We start from the raw sequence: 13,858 nt of genomic DNA, 5'->3' as shown, positions 1-13,858 counted from the left end.
GTCATCGTGTGACCTTGGGCAAGTCACCTCAGTGCTTCAGCCTTTAGAATCGGTATTTCTAAAATGACAACACTAGGCAAATAGTCCCCCAGTTTATGCTTTCTGGTCTCTTTAGCTGAAGAGCTAGATTTCAGTCAATGGCACCCCACTCCAGTATTCTTGCCTGGAAAATCCCATGGACGGAGGAGCCTGGTAGGCTACGCCTTCACTTTCCTTTCCTTTCAGTAACTTACTACTTTCGTAACCATGGGCAAGTTGCTTAACCTCTTTTAAAAAGACCTTCATTTTTCTCATTTAAAATGTTATGGGGACTTCCCTGGTGGTCCAGTGGTTAAAAATCTGCAGGCCAGTTCAGGGGACTTGGGTTCAACCCCTGGTCAGGGAATCAAGATCCCACATGTGGTAGAGCATCCCTTGAGCCACAATTACTGAAGGCCACATGTGCTCTAGAGCCCATACTCTGCAACAAGAGAAGCAACCACAATGAGAAGCCCTTGAACTGCAACTAGAGAGTAGCTGCTGCCTACCGCAACTAGAGAAAAGCCCGAGTGCACTGCAACAAAGACACCGTGCAGCCAGAAAAAACAACTTTATTTTTAAAAATACGTATATCTGAAAAGAGGGTATTGAAACTTAAGATATATAAAACACTCCGCAGAGGGCCTAGCACATGTTACAGCTCAACGTCAATTTTCTCTTGCCTGCTCCTGTAGCTGTACTTGACCTCTTGCCACACACACAGGAGCTGAATTTGGTATGCTGGCAAGAATTGGAGAGTACAGATGTCCTGGAGCTGCAGAAGGGTGATCACCAAATGGGAGGAAATGGATGAAGACAAACTACCCACTTGGCTTTTTTGCCTGGTTGGGACCCTGGTGCCTGGAGCCTGGAGGTGATGGGAGTGTTTGGGCTCTTCTGGTGACTGTATTAACAGGAGAAATAGTATCCTCACATATGAGCGTCACCAAGTCCCCCTTCTTCCATGCACACTCTAGGTGCATCTCTGTTTTAAAGATGTTTTTTGTCTGTATTTTATTTGTATTGTTTTTTATTTGGTTTTCCTTGGTGGCTCAGATGGTAAAGAATCTGCCTGCAATGCGGGAGACCTGAGTTCAATCCCTGGGTCAGGGAGATCCCCTGGAGAAGGGAATGGCTACCCACTCCAGTATTCTTGCCTGGAGAGTTCCATGAACAGAGGAGCCTAGTAGGCTACAGAGGAGTCCATGGGGTCACACAGAGTCAGACATGACTGAGCAATAACATTTTTATTTTATTTGTTTACCTATATTTTACAAAGGGATTTAGCATATATTGCTTCATTTGATTGCCAAAATCTCCTGTAAGAGTTCCTATGTCCTCAATTTACAGATGAATAAACTGAAGTTCTTAGGTTCACCCCAGGGTCACAAGGGTGGTCAGTGGCAAAGCCAGATCACACTGCAGCTCCACCAGTTCCACATCCAAAGGTATTAAACAAATCTTTATTTACTCACATCTCTTCAGGACACAATTATGACAGTGAGGCAGAACAGCACAAGCATCATGCCAAATTAGATGCATTCCTAAGTATCCTGTGTATAATAACTAGCACTGTGGAAAGAATCGAGATTGCTGGTAGTCTCTTGATCCCTACCAGCTGCCGTCAATAGAGATTATGAATAGAAGTTCTCAGAATTCAACTGAGTTCCCAGCTAAGTGAGAAATCCCAGGGTGAGAAGCTGTGACCATATTATGAATTGTGTATTTCTTTCTCTCCATGGTCTATGAACATAGATACAGCATAGTTACTTTTTTAAAAAGTTTATAGAGAGCTTATGACATTCAAGGCACTGTGATAAGAATTTATCATACATTATCTCAATTCAACAAGGTAGGCAACGTCAAAACAACTCCACAAGGTAGGTAACATCATCCTCATTTTAGAGAGGCATGAATAAAAGTGATTTTATAGGTTGTAAATAAAAGTGATTTTATAGGTCATAAAGATAATGAGGCACTTACAACCAGCCCCACCCTTGCCTTCCTCCGCTATAGAGATTAGAAAACTAAAATATCATCTTTCACCCTTCTTCTTGCACTAAGACAGTCTACTCAAAAGATGTAAGTCAAAGTTGCTGGGTGAATCTATGACAACATTTTTTTAAGAGACAGATTTGTATGCTCCTCATATATTCTTCCTGCCTGGAATACAGATATGAAGCCTGGAGCTGCAGCACCCATATTGCAACCCCAAGGATGAAAACCATATTCTAAGCCATATCAGGAAGACAAAAGGAACCCGGGCCTTAGATGACATTCTTGAGCCCTGCATCATCAGCCCTGCATTGCCCACCTCTAGACTTATATGAGGAAAAATTAACCCCCTATTAGCCCATGACCATCTTGTTTTCTCTTGCTTAACACCACACCCAATCATAAGTGGTCCTTATCAGGGTTGTGGAAATCAAACTAAAGTCTATAAGACTCTATACCCAACTTTTTAATTGCTGTGATATCTGTCTCTTGTCCAAATCCTACTGTTTTCTCAGTAAAAGAAGACAAAGCATCAATGCTAAGTAAACAGAAAGAAAGATTACCCAGAGTATCTAGTACTTATTTCATTCCTCCTACTCTCTTTCTCCCCTAAAACACCTATAACTAATGCAATACTAACCAAGGACTCAGATGTCTTAAGGGCCCCTTCCTACTGCCTGCCTCCAGGAAGTATAGATCCCCCCACAGATAACTTGACTGCTAATTCTACAGCTTCCTAGGGACAAGAGAAAGGACAGAAATTCAGTAACTCAGTTCCTTCCTTAAACTGTGATTGGAAGATAATGCGTTTATCCTGTTGACTGTTCAGAAAATCAAGTGATAATCAACTACAGGGTCACTAATCCTTTGTGCATACATAGTGACTGCTGCTGTTTTCAGAACCTTGGAGAGTACTCAAATTTTTCTAGCTCTTCAAGGACCGTGACACATGATGCAAGGAGCTTCTGGATCTTTTCCTAGTAACTTTTGGCATAGCCTACTTTTTACTCTACTCCTGAAGAGAAGAGAGTACCTGGAAACTGAGTCTAGTGCATTGGTATCCTGGGGATTTGCCCAGCCTGCAAAGGAGAGAGGGAGATTGCTCTGTCCTGCTTCTAGCCAGCCATTACCATAACAAGGCAAGTTTCAAGACTGGTACAGTGCATCATTGTCAGAGCAGGTAGAGATAAGTGAGAACAGTGCCTAGCATATATGGCAGTTCCATATTATGGCTGAATAAATAAACTCTGTATATCAATCTACTAATAGTACTTATATTCTATGAGGACTAAGATAATGCTTTTAAAGTGCTAACAAATTGCCACCATATGTTTAATAACTATTAGCTATAATCTTAAAAATTACATAAAATGTGAACAAAGATGTTCATTACAGTATTGTTTATAATGTAAAAATACTATATGATAAAAATACGTCCTGTTCAGAATGTCTTTCTATGTATTTTTATATCAGTATCCCCTTTCTTTTTGTTGTTTTGGTACTGTAAGTCCCTCACCAGCCCTCTCGTCCTTGCTGTGTTTGATCATATGTAACCAAGTAAAGTCAATCGGATTCTATTTCCTGGGAATCAGAATCTTGAGTTGAGTAATGCATGAATTGAAAGTAGTTGGGTCTGAGTACTGGCAGCACCCTAAAAAAGACTAGCCGTTCATTTCTGCTATCCAGATCCCTGAAGCTTTCCAGCATCTAAACTAAACTGTGATCTAATTGTTCAACTCATTGATGCTGTATATTAGTATCCTTTTCAATTAATTAGCCAGAGTTAGTTTCTATTGCATACAGCTAAGAATGCTCATAAGTTCTATGGTCTACCAGTAAATTGCATGGGCAGGCCTATAACCTTAATCTCATTCCAAAAATGTGTATGTGTGTGTGGGTGTGTGTGCGTGTGTGTGTGGGGGTCTATACCCACATGTTGGTCATTGAACACCACAGGGGTGAGAGGCAGGATGGTAAGGCATGCAGATCCTCCTTATAGTCAAAAATCCTCGCATGACTTATAGTCAGCTTGCCATATATGCAGTTCCTTGGAATCTGCATTTCCACATTGAAGATTAAATCAACCACAGATCCTGTAGTTTGATAATATTTTCTACTGAAAAAAAATCCACACATAAGTGGCCCTGTGCAGTTCAGACTTGTGTTATTCAAACATTGACAGTACACACAAACACACACATATACTTAGACATACACACATATACATACAACCTAAATATTTCAACAATGTGGTAATCTATATAATGGAATAAAACAAAACCATAAAAAGATGTTGACAAAGTGCTGTTGTAAGGATAGGATGGTACTGACTGAACACTTTACTCTTGCAAATAGTACTGTTTATAGCGGAGACAGAGAACTATTGGAAACAAAATAATTAAGTATTATAGGGGCTGAGTTTAAAGGAGACCTGATCCTTAATCTTGAAACTCCTCATACTAAGAGAACTGACAAAATCTGAATTGATTTGGTGGCTTTTTATTGTGGAGAAATAAAATAGAGTCACCTTTTCCAGGGAGTATAGTTCATCAAGGGAGTTTATCTACTCTTTATCTCCCCATGGAAGAAGTGGAGAAATCATCACCTTCGCAGTTATCATCATCTTCAAGCTAAAAGAGAGGGTCCCAAGAGAATGGCTTATTCTACTGGGGGCGTAAAGAAGGAGAGCCTGATGTCTCATTCCCAGATTCTGCCAGAGCTAGGAGGAGAGCACTGAGGTTGAGCAGGAGTACAGTGGTACTGCCAAGTGATGAGAAGACAGGAACTACCATCTTGAGTGTCCCCCAGATATTTCCTATGCTCACAGGCCACACAGTAGGGCTACGGAACATGTATGAAAATGGTAGGTATGCTGAACTTGGAGGCAAAAAGTGGTACCATGGGGACAGGCCCTTCATCAATAGGACTGTTGGGTTCCCTGTCCATCTATATTGACCAGATGACAAAGAGCTAGAATAGTGGTGATGGCCAAAAGGAAAGGGGCAGCAACTTGCCAAGGCAGTCATATAGGACAGGGGTCCCCAGCCCCCAGGCCACAGACTGGAACTGGTCTGTGGCCTGTTAGGAACCAAGCCCCACAGCAGGAGGTAAGAAGCAGACAAGCAAGTGAAGCTTCACCTGTATTTACAACCACTCCCCATCATTCACAATACTGCCTGAGCTCTGTCTCCCATCAGATCAGCACTGGATTCTCTTAGAAGCGCAAACCCTACTGTGAACTGCACATGTGAGGGATCTAGGTTGCATGCTCCTTATGAGAACCACCCCAAAATCATACCCCTCCACCCTAGTCCATGAAAAATTGTCTTCCAAAAAACTGGTGCCAAAAAGGTTTGGGACCGCTGACATAGGAGGGTTTTTTCCCCCCGCTTTTTTCTCCCCTGAGTATATCCCTATACAGGAGGAGTAAGGGCATAGAAGAGAGGGGACATAAGGAACAGACTCTGCCCTCTGCCCCCCATACCATCCTTTCCAGTACAGGCTGCACATCTAGTCAGTTCCTTGGGGATAGGAGAAGTTTTGAATCAATCAAATATGAGATTGAAATTTTTAATGTGAAATACTAGGCTTAATAATGAAATGAGACAGTTTTAATAACTGAATGGGACTGAAAGTTATAGAGTCAGATTGAGCTGTTGTCAAGGCTGTCTTTACCCCAGTGGGAGAAGAAAATTTGACGCAGCATGGTAGTAACAATTATTGGAAAAATTAAACTATTCCAGGCGTATACCTTGATAAGTTTGAGGCTTTATAATCAAACTGGTTATAGTTGTGATATAAAGTAAATTGCAAAAATCAGGATATAAAACTGTACAGGTGATATACTTCAATTTTATAAAATATCATTTCAGTTCAGTTCAGTTCAGTTGTTCGGTCATGTCCAATTCTTTGCGACCCCATGAACTGCAGCATATCAAGCCTCCCTGTCCATCACCAACTCCCAGAATCCACTCAAACCTATGTCCATTGAGTTGGTGATGCCATCCAACCATCTCATCCTCTGTCGTCCCCTTCTCCTCCCGCCCTCAATCTTTCCCAGCATCAGGGTCTTTTCCAATGAGTCAGATCTTCGCATCAGGTGGCCAAGGTATTGGAGTTTCAGCTTCAGCATCAGTCCTTCCAATGAATATTCAGGACTGATTTCCTTTAGGATGGACTGATTAGATCTCCTCAGTCCGAGGGACTCTCAAGAGTCTTCTCCAGCACCACAGTTCAAAAGTATCAATTCTTCGGCACTCAGCTTTCTTTATAGTCCAACTCTCACATCCATACATGACTACTGGAAAAACCATAGCTTTGACTAGACGGACCTTTGTTGACAGAGTAATATCTCTGCTTTTCAATATGCTATCTAGGTTGGTTATAACTTTCCTTCCAAGGGGTAAGTGTCTTTTAACTTCATGGCTGCAATCACCATCTGCAGTGATTTTGGAGCCCAGAAAAATAAAATCAGCCACTGTTTCCACTGTTTCCCTATCTATTTGTCATGAAGTGATGGGACCAGATGCCATGATCTTAGTTTTCTGAATGTTGAGCTTTAAGCCAACTTTTTCACTCTCCTCTTTCACTTTCATCAAGAGGCTCTTTAGTTCTTCAATTAAAGGAAATACACCAGAATGTTATGGGCAGATAGAATAATGAGTAATTTTAATTTTCTTCTTTATGACTGTCTTTATTTCCAAAATTTCCTCAGTAGGCATATATCACTGTGTTGCTTATATAATCAGGAAAAATATACAAAAATGTCACTGTGTGAGTGTCCTTCTCTAAGATCCTGCCCTGTTTGGTGTAGGTTTCCCCCATCTTGCTACTCTAGTGCTAAAGTCACTTTCAATAACAGAGGCAAATAATATTTGAGGGTGAAGTAAAGATTCATTCTAACCAAGAGTCTATTTCATATGTTGATTTTAGTGTTTGGTGAAACCTTTATCTGAAGAATGCTGAATCACAACATCCTAGGAACTGGACCCTGACCTCAAAGCTCCACAGTCTTTCCACTGGAGTCTCTGAAAGTTTTAAAGGAATCATGTTCTCAGGGGCAACTGATTCTTCTGTTAAGTGCGGTTGGTTTTCCTAGAGCCAAAGCAGCAGAATAGCAAGTGCTCATAGTACATCATGAGCAGCCTGGTGGGATTTTACCCACATAAATAATCCACATGGTGTCAACTCCAATTTTTCATCGTTTGGTGAAGTATACATGGAAGAAGTTTAGAGATACAGGACTTTTCCAAGATACAGTTGTTTGCCTGAAGATGAAGCTTGAGTAAGACAGTCTATACAAATACACTGCCCCAACACCTGAATTGTAGGCATCCAGAGATGCTCAGGAACAATTACAAAGGCCAGGACCATCCAACAGCCACTGATTTCAATGAGGAGACAAAATAAAAGGGTGCTCATGAGAGTTTCGGAGAAAGCAATGAAATAAGACCATGTTTCAACTAATAAAAAATTGTAAAAAAAAATTGTATTTGTTTCTGTGTATTTATACAATATTACGTTCACTTTCCATTAACAAAGAACTGTGAGGAAGGAAAAGTAGCAGGATGTCAGAGAGAGGAATCTTCAAAGGTTCTGATCATTGCTGGGCTCTCACCCCAGAAAATTACCTGGGAGCTCTGCCTTAGTTCTAGAAGATTTGGGAGGGCAGAACAAGGGCAGGATGAAGGAAGGACAAATGGTCACAGAGGCTGGTTTACACGTGGGATGTGAGTGACCCCAGTGGCCTCCGTTTGTCCCATCACAGGTAGGAGCCACAGTTCCAGGCAAAATCAGCCATAAACATAGAGGAGATTCTCATTGCTAAGAAAAGTATGGGCCCCCCAAATTATCTGTGTCCTGCTTCTGAATGTCCAACTCTTTAAACAGAGATCAAGGCCTACAATCAAAAAGGAAGTTGTTATGTAACCATGTCCCCTAGTGAGTAAACACAGTTCCCTAGATTTACATTAAGGTGCAAATCACTAATGTAATTTAAGATCCTATGCTGAAAGTGAGTTTTGATGGAAAGTGAAAGGTAGAGATCAGGAGGTGGCATCCTAAATGAGAGAAGAGAATACAGCTGCCAAAAAGAAAAAGAAAAGAAAAAGCATGAAAGAAGGTAACAAAGCCAAAATAACTTTACCCTCTGGCTTGGAATTGGTGCCATTTCCAAGAGGATACAACCCCCCTAACTCTTTGGGAAGGATATCAATATGTATTGAGATATCTTCTGGTTGTGCCAAATTCATTTCTCAGTATTTGAAATGACTTTAACTCTAGAAAGAGCCTCCTTTGGGAATAGGATATCTGTTAAGGCCAAGGAATGGCTGAAATGTATGGAAGTGGGGGGCAGTGCAGGGCTTTTGATTATCCATGGAATGTTAGACTGTGTTCAGTTGGCTTTGGGGGTAATGGGTTTAACCAGAGTTAATTTTTAACTGAGTTACACATGAAATTGGGGTAAAGTTGAGAGATGTAGTAGTCAAAGACAAATTGGCACTTTCTGAGTGTTTGCCATCTGCCTCTGCAGAGATTGAATTGGGTGCTACTGCTGCTGTTGACCTTCAACATGCCCTGAAGGGAGTTCAGGGTGGAGAGGGAGGCACTTTGAGCAACAGGAAAACTGGTGAAACAGGTCTTTAGACAGTTATTTTCAAGAACTGATTTAATGATCCCTATCCTTGCCTCTCCTCATATATAGAAAAGCACTAATTCCCTTATGTGACATCAGCTCTTCATGACTAGCAGAAAACCTTTTGTAAGATAAGTGTTTGATTGTTTGAACTCCCCCTTCACCAAAATCACATATATTGACCTTCCCCCACTACCTCCTTGGTGCAGTTTCTCAGAGCTATCCGAGGTGCTGACTCCCAGGCTGCAGTCCTCATTTTACCCAAGATAAAACTCGAAACTCTCATGTTTTGCATCTTTTTTCAGTCGACACAGTGTTAGGGTTGTCTGTGCTTGCACGCTTAGGCACTCAGTTGTGTCCGATTCTTTGTGACCCCACGGACTCCTCTGTCTCCTCTGTCCATGGAATTCTCCAGGCAAGAATACTAGAGTAGGCTGCCATTTACTCCTCCAACAGAAATTCCTGATCCAGGGATCAAACCCATGTCTCCGGTGACTTCTACACTGCAGGCATATTCTTCAGCCACTGAGCCATCAGGGAAGCCCTAGGGTTGTCCACCTACACAATAATTACCAAACCAGTTTTTATTTTAAAATTATTTGTACTTTCTTTTGGAAGTACTTTCATTATTGGCAATATCTCCTTGATACTACCTCCAAGAATCATTCATACTCTTTGACCACAAATTTGGCTTTGTCTTATATGCTGGCTACTAGCCAGAATTTGGAAAGCTTTTATTGTGTATACAGATATTTCCATCATAGTGATGCTGGGCCGAATAGTTGTAATGTGATTTCACCCAGTCAGCTCATGTTAGCTTCAAAACAATTGATTTCAGTTCCTTTCCTGTTTCTTCCTCCACTTCCTTAGTGATTGTCTTGTCAATGACCTTCTGGCTTTCCCATCTCCCTTGGAGGAAGGGCTGCCCTTTCTCTGGCCCACCTCCTTCTGTGCTCTGCATCTTCTCCCAACCCACACTCCCTAACCTCCTCAGGAAACAGGAACCTTGTTCCTTCAATTAGCTCCTCTCTTTCTTTTATCTTCATCTTCTCTTTTAAGACTGGCTCCTTCCTACAATCACACAAACAAGTCTCTCATATCAAGTCATATTCAAGTCTCACATACTTTAAAATAAATAAAAAACTCCCTTGATTCAACATTTCCCTCACCTCCACTTCTCTTTATAGTTCAGTTATTTTTCAAAGAGTAGGCTCCTATTTCTATCTCCATTTTCTCACCTCCTATTTGGGCTTCCACCTACCAGTCTTCCACTGAGATTCCTACTGTTTCCATTGATAGATCCTTGTATTTGCTATATCCAGGGGGCTCTTTCCAGTCTATAATTTGCTTGCCCTCTCTACGTCAACTCTGATGACTGCACCACTTCTTGAAACATGCCTTGACGCCTTGACTTTCCTGGCCCCACTTTCGATTTGTCATCCTCTAATGCTTGGAACGTTTCTTCTTGATCTTTTTCACAGCTTCTTTTTCTCTGCCTACTTTTTGCACGCTGAAGTTCGGGTGCTGTCCAGAGCTTTGCCTTTGACTCCATCTACTCTCTGAACTGAACTGAACTCTCCTGGAGGGAGCTCACCCTCTGTACTGGCTTTGGCTGCAATCTATGTGATGTTTCCCCTATTTCCTCCCCAAACCATCCCAAGTCCCAACTCCATATATCCTTTTGAATATTTTATTATTATATATATATATATATATATATATATATATATATATATACACCACCCTTATGGCAGAAAGTGAAGAGGAACTAAAAAGCCTCTTGGCGAAAGTGAAAGTGGAGAGTGAAAAAGTTGGCTTAAAGCTCAACATTCAGAAAATGAAGATCATGGCATCCGGTCCCATCACTTCATGGAAAATAGATGGGGAAACAGTGGAAACAGTGACAGACTTTATTTTTGGGGGCTCCAAAATCACTGCAGATGGGGACTGCAGCCATGAAATTAAAAGACGCTTACTCCTTGGAAGGAAAGTTATGACCAACCTAGATAGCATATTGAAAAGCAGAGACATTACTTTGCCAACAAAGGTTCGTCTAGTCAAGGCTATGGTTTTTCCTGTGGTCATGTATGGATGTGAGAGTTGGACTGTGAAGAAGGCTGAGCGCCGAAGAATTGATGCTTTTGAACTGTGGTGTTGGAGAAGACTCTTGAGAGTCCCTTGGACTGCAAGGAGATCCAACTAGTCCATTCTGAAGGAGATCAGCCCTGGGATTTCTTTGGAAGGAATGATGCTAAAGCTGAAACTCCAGTACTTTGGCCACCTCATGCGAAGAGTTGACTCATTGGAAAAGACTCTGATGCTGGGAGGGATTGGGGGCAGGAGGAAAAGGGGACGACAGAGGATGAGATAGCTGGATGGCATCACTGACTCGATGGACGTGAGTCTGAGTGAACTCCGGGAGTTGGTGATGGACAGGGAGGCCTGGAGTGCTGCGATTCATGGGGTCGCAAAGAGTCGGACATGACTGAGCAACTGAACTGAACTGAACTGATGTATATGTTAACATATATACATATCTGTGTTTATATAAGTTCCTATCTAAATTAACTAAATTTATATAAATACAGATAGGAACTTTAATTTAATATGTCCCAAACCAAACTCATATTTTTTTCCCAGAACCTACAAATGTAGAGTTGTTTTCTTTTTTCAGGATCTCTTATTGTCTTTCTTCTGACTTTCAGGATACAGACCAAGCTCTGTAGCATGTCCTGCCAGGTATTTCATGGAATTGTGTTCAGCTTCTGTCTACCTCTCCTGAAAACCACTTGACCCCCTACCCATCTTAAAGCTCTTCCCCATATCTTTTTCCTCCAGCAAGATGACTCTTTATAATCCTGTAAATACACCATGCTGCTACATGCCTTGGCACCTATGTATCCTCTGCCTGGAATTTCTTCTAATATCTGTTTTCAAAATCTTACCCATCCTTTGTGGACTCTCTGCCTTATACCAGAGGGGTGAGTCTTCATTCTGGTTCTAAACCTTCTACATACTTGACACTTTTGTGTCTCTCATGGGATCCTATTGTTTCCTATTATTATCTGTCTTTCCTACTGGGACTGTGGACTCTTTATGAGTCTTATTCTATGTCTTATATGTTTTCATGTTTTCTGAGCTTTTAATTTTCTGACTTCTAATAGTATATGTTCAGCAAATGCTTTGGGATTAAACTGATCATTTTTCCTCATGGGCTGAGGATCAAAGGAACTAGTATCTGAGAGTGTTTGTGAATGACAACTAACTCTGAAATGTTTCCAATATTGCTGGAAAGAAAATAAGTAGGTTTCCCCTTCTCCCATCCTTCTTCTTTCATTCTCATCCTGGTTCTCCTCAACCCCTAGACAATGTAGTGGCACTCCTCAAAGTTGTCAGAAACACAGAAGGATTCTTCTAGAAAGGTAGAGGAGTGAGTAATGCTTATCAAGGATGCACAATTATCAAAGAGATATTCCCAACATGTTTAGGAAATCAGTATCATTTTTACCTTATTATGGGACAATAGCTTAAAGAGGAAGTTTCTCACTAATTTCAATCAATGTCAAGATCAGCAATGTCAATGGAGAGGCAAACAGATGTCCCCGATTCTACACTTTTTTGGTGAAGGGACAGGAGTTCTGGATTTAGTTAATAAAAAAAATAGAGAACAATTAAGAAGGGCTTTTTTTTCCCCCCTAATACACTGGAAAAAGTTGCTCTGTAAAAGAACAGAAAAACAGGGAGCTGGAGGAAAGACTGGGTATCAGTATCTCTAGCCAGGACCATCTTCCCCTGTGGTCCAGGATCCTGACAGAGAGGCCAGGCTGACCTTGGGAAGAAATGATAAATTGTTAAATTGAGGCAGTGGTACTTGTGGACCGCATGGGCTTCCACCTGAATGAGAAGTAGATCAGGAAACATCTGTCCTCGGTTTGGGTAGAAGGTAGCAGCAGAGATCCAAGTCCTTAATGGCCCCAACTTAATGGATCCAAGTTCTTAATACCCATTAAGAACTTGTAGGTAGTCTGGACCACACCACCTACACTGCCCCCAAATTCTGCTGTGATTCTGAATCGTGTGCCAACAACTTTCCTAGGGGTTCTTTTGGCACTTCAAACCCATCAGGTCCCAACTGACTTCATTATCACTCTTTTCCATCCCACTCCCATATACCAAAACCTCCCTTTCCTCCTAATTTCGTAGATCTGTTATTGTCCTGGACTCATCTTTACTCCTTTACCCTTTACCCTTTCTCTGTCTAGTCAGACAGCAACTCTCATTTAATCTACCAGGGAACTGCCTCTCACATTCAGCCTTTCCTGTTCATTTCCACTGCCATTGCCTTTGCTTTGGCCATGACCCCTTTCCTAGATTTCTACAGAGGCATGTTGGCCTCTACAATAGCCGTGGAATACCTCAACTCTTCTACACAGCTAAGAGTTATTTCTGATTATTTCCCTCCCCACCTTGAAAACCTACAAAGGCTCCTGATTGCGTGCACTGTGAAATCCTGACTCTTTATTCTCTAATAGCTGTGATTTTTAAGTATGCTCTCTAATACATAATGTTCTTTCTATTTTGACCACAATTTACATTTCCAGTCTTATTTCTCATGTTAATTCACACAGATTCCTTTATCCTGTCCCAAATATTCCTTCCACATTGCCATTTTTATATTGTCCCTTCTCCTTGAAAATCTTGTCTGCATAATGAACACATCCCTCAAAGTCAAACTCAAATGCCACCTCGGTCATTTGGCCTGCCTTCCCTGCTCCCACCTAGGTAATCTCTCCCATCTCAGGACCCTCAAGCACTGGATACCTCTGTTGAGACACTGACAACTTGCTTCTTACATTGTAATTATTTATGTATCTATACATCAATCCAATGCTAGTCTGCTAGTCTGTCTAGGGAAAAAAGATGGGATCTGGCCATGTGCTAGTGGTAAAGAATACACCTGCCAACACAGAAGACATAAGAGACATGTCTTACATTTGATCCCTGGGTGGAAAAGATCCCCTGGAGAAGGAAATGGCAATCCACTCCAGTATTCTTGCCTGGAGAATCCCATGGACAGAGGAGCCTGGTGGGTTACAGTCCATGGGGTTGCAAAGAGTCGGACATGACTGAAGCAACTTAGCAGAGCACACACCCAGTCTTAACACAACTTATTTACAGAAGAATGGAGCTGTGGATGAAGTGGTAGAAGAA

This window comes from Bos mutus, chromosome 3 (assembly GCF_027580195.1).
Source record: "Bos mutus isolate GX-2022 chromosome 3, NWIPB_WYAK_1.1, whole genome shotgun sequence".
Classification (NCBI taxonomy): domain Eukaryota; kingdom Metazoa; phylum Chordata; class Mammalia; order Artiodactyla; family Bovidae; genus Bos; species Bos mutus.
Note: the sequence above shows the minus strand (reverse complement) of the source record.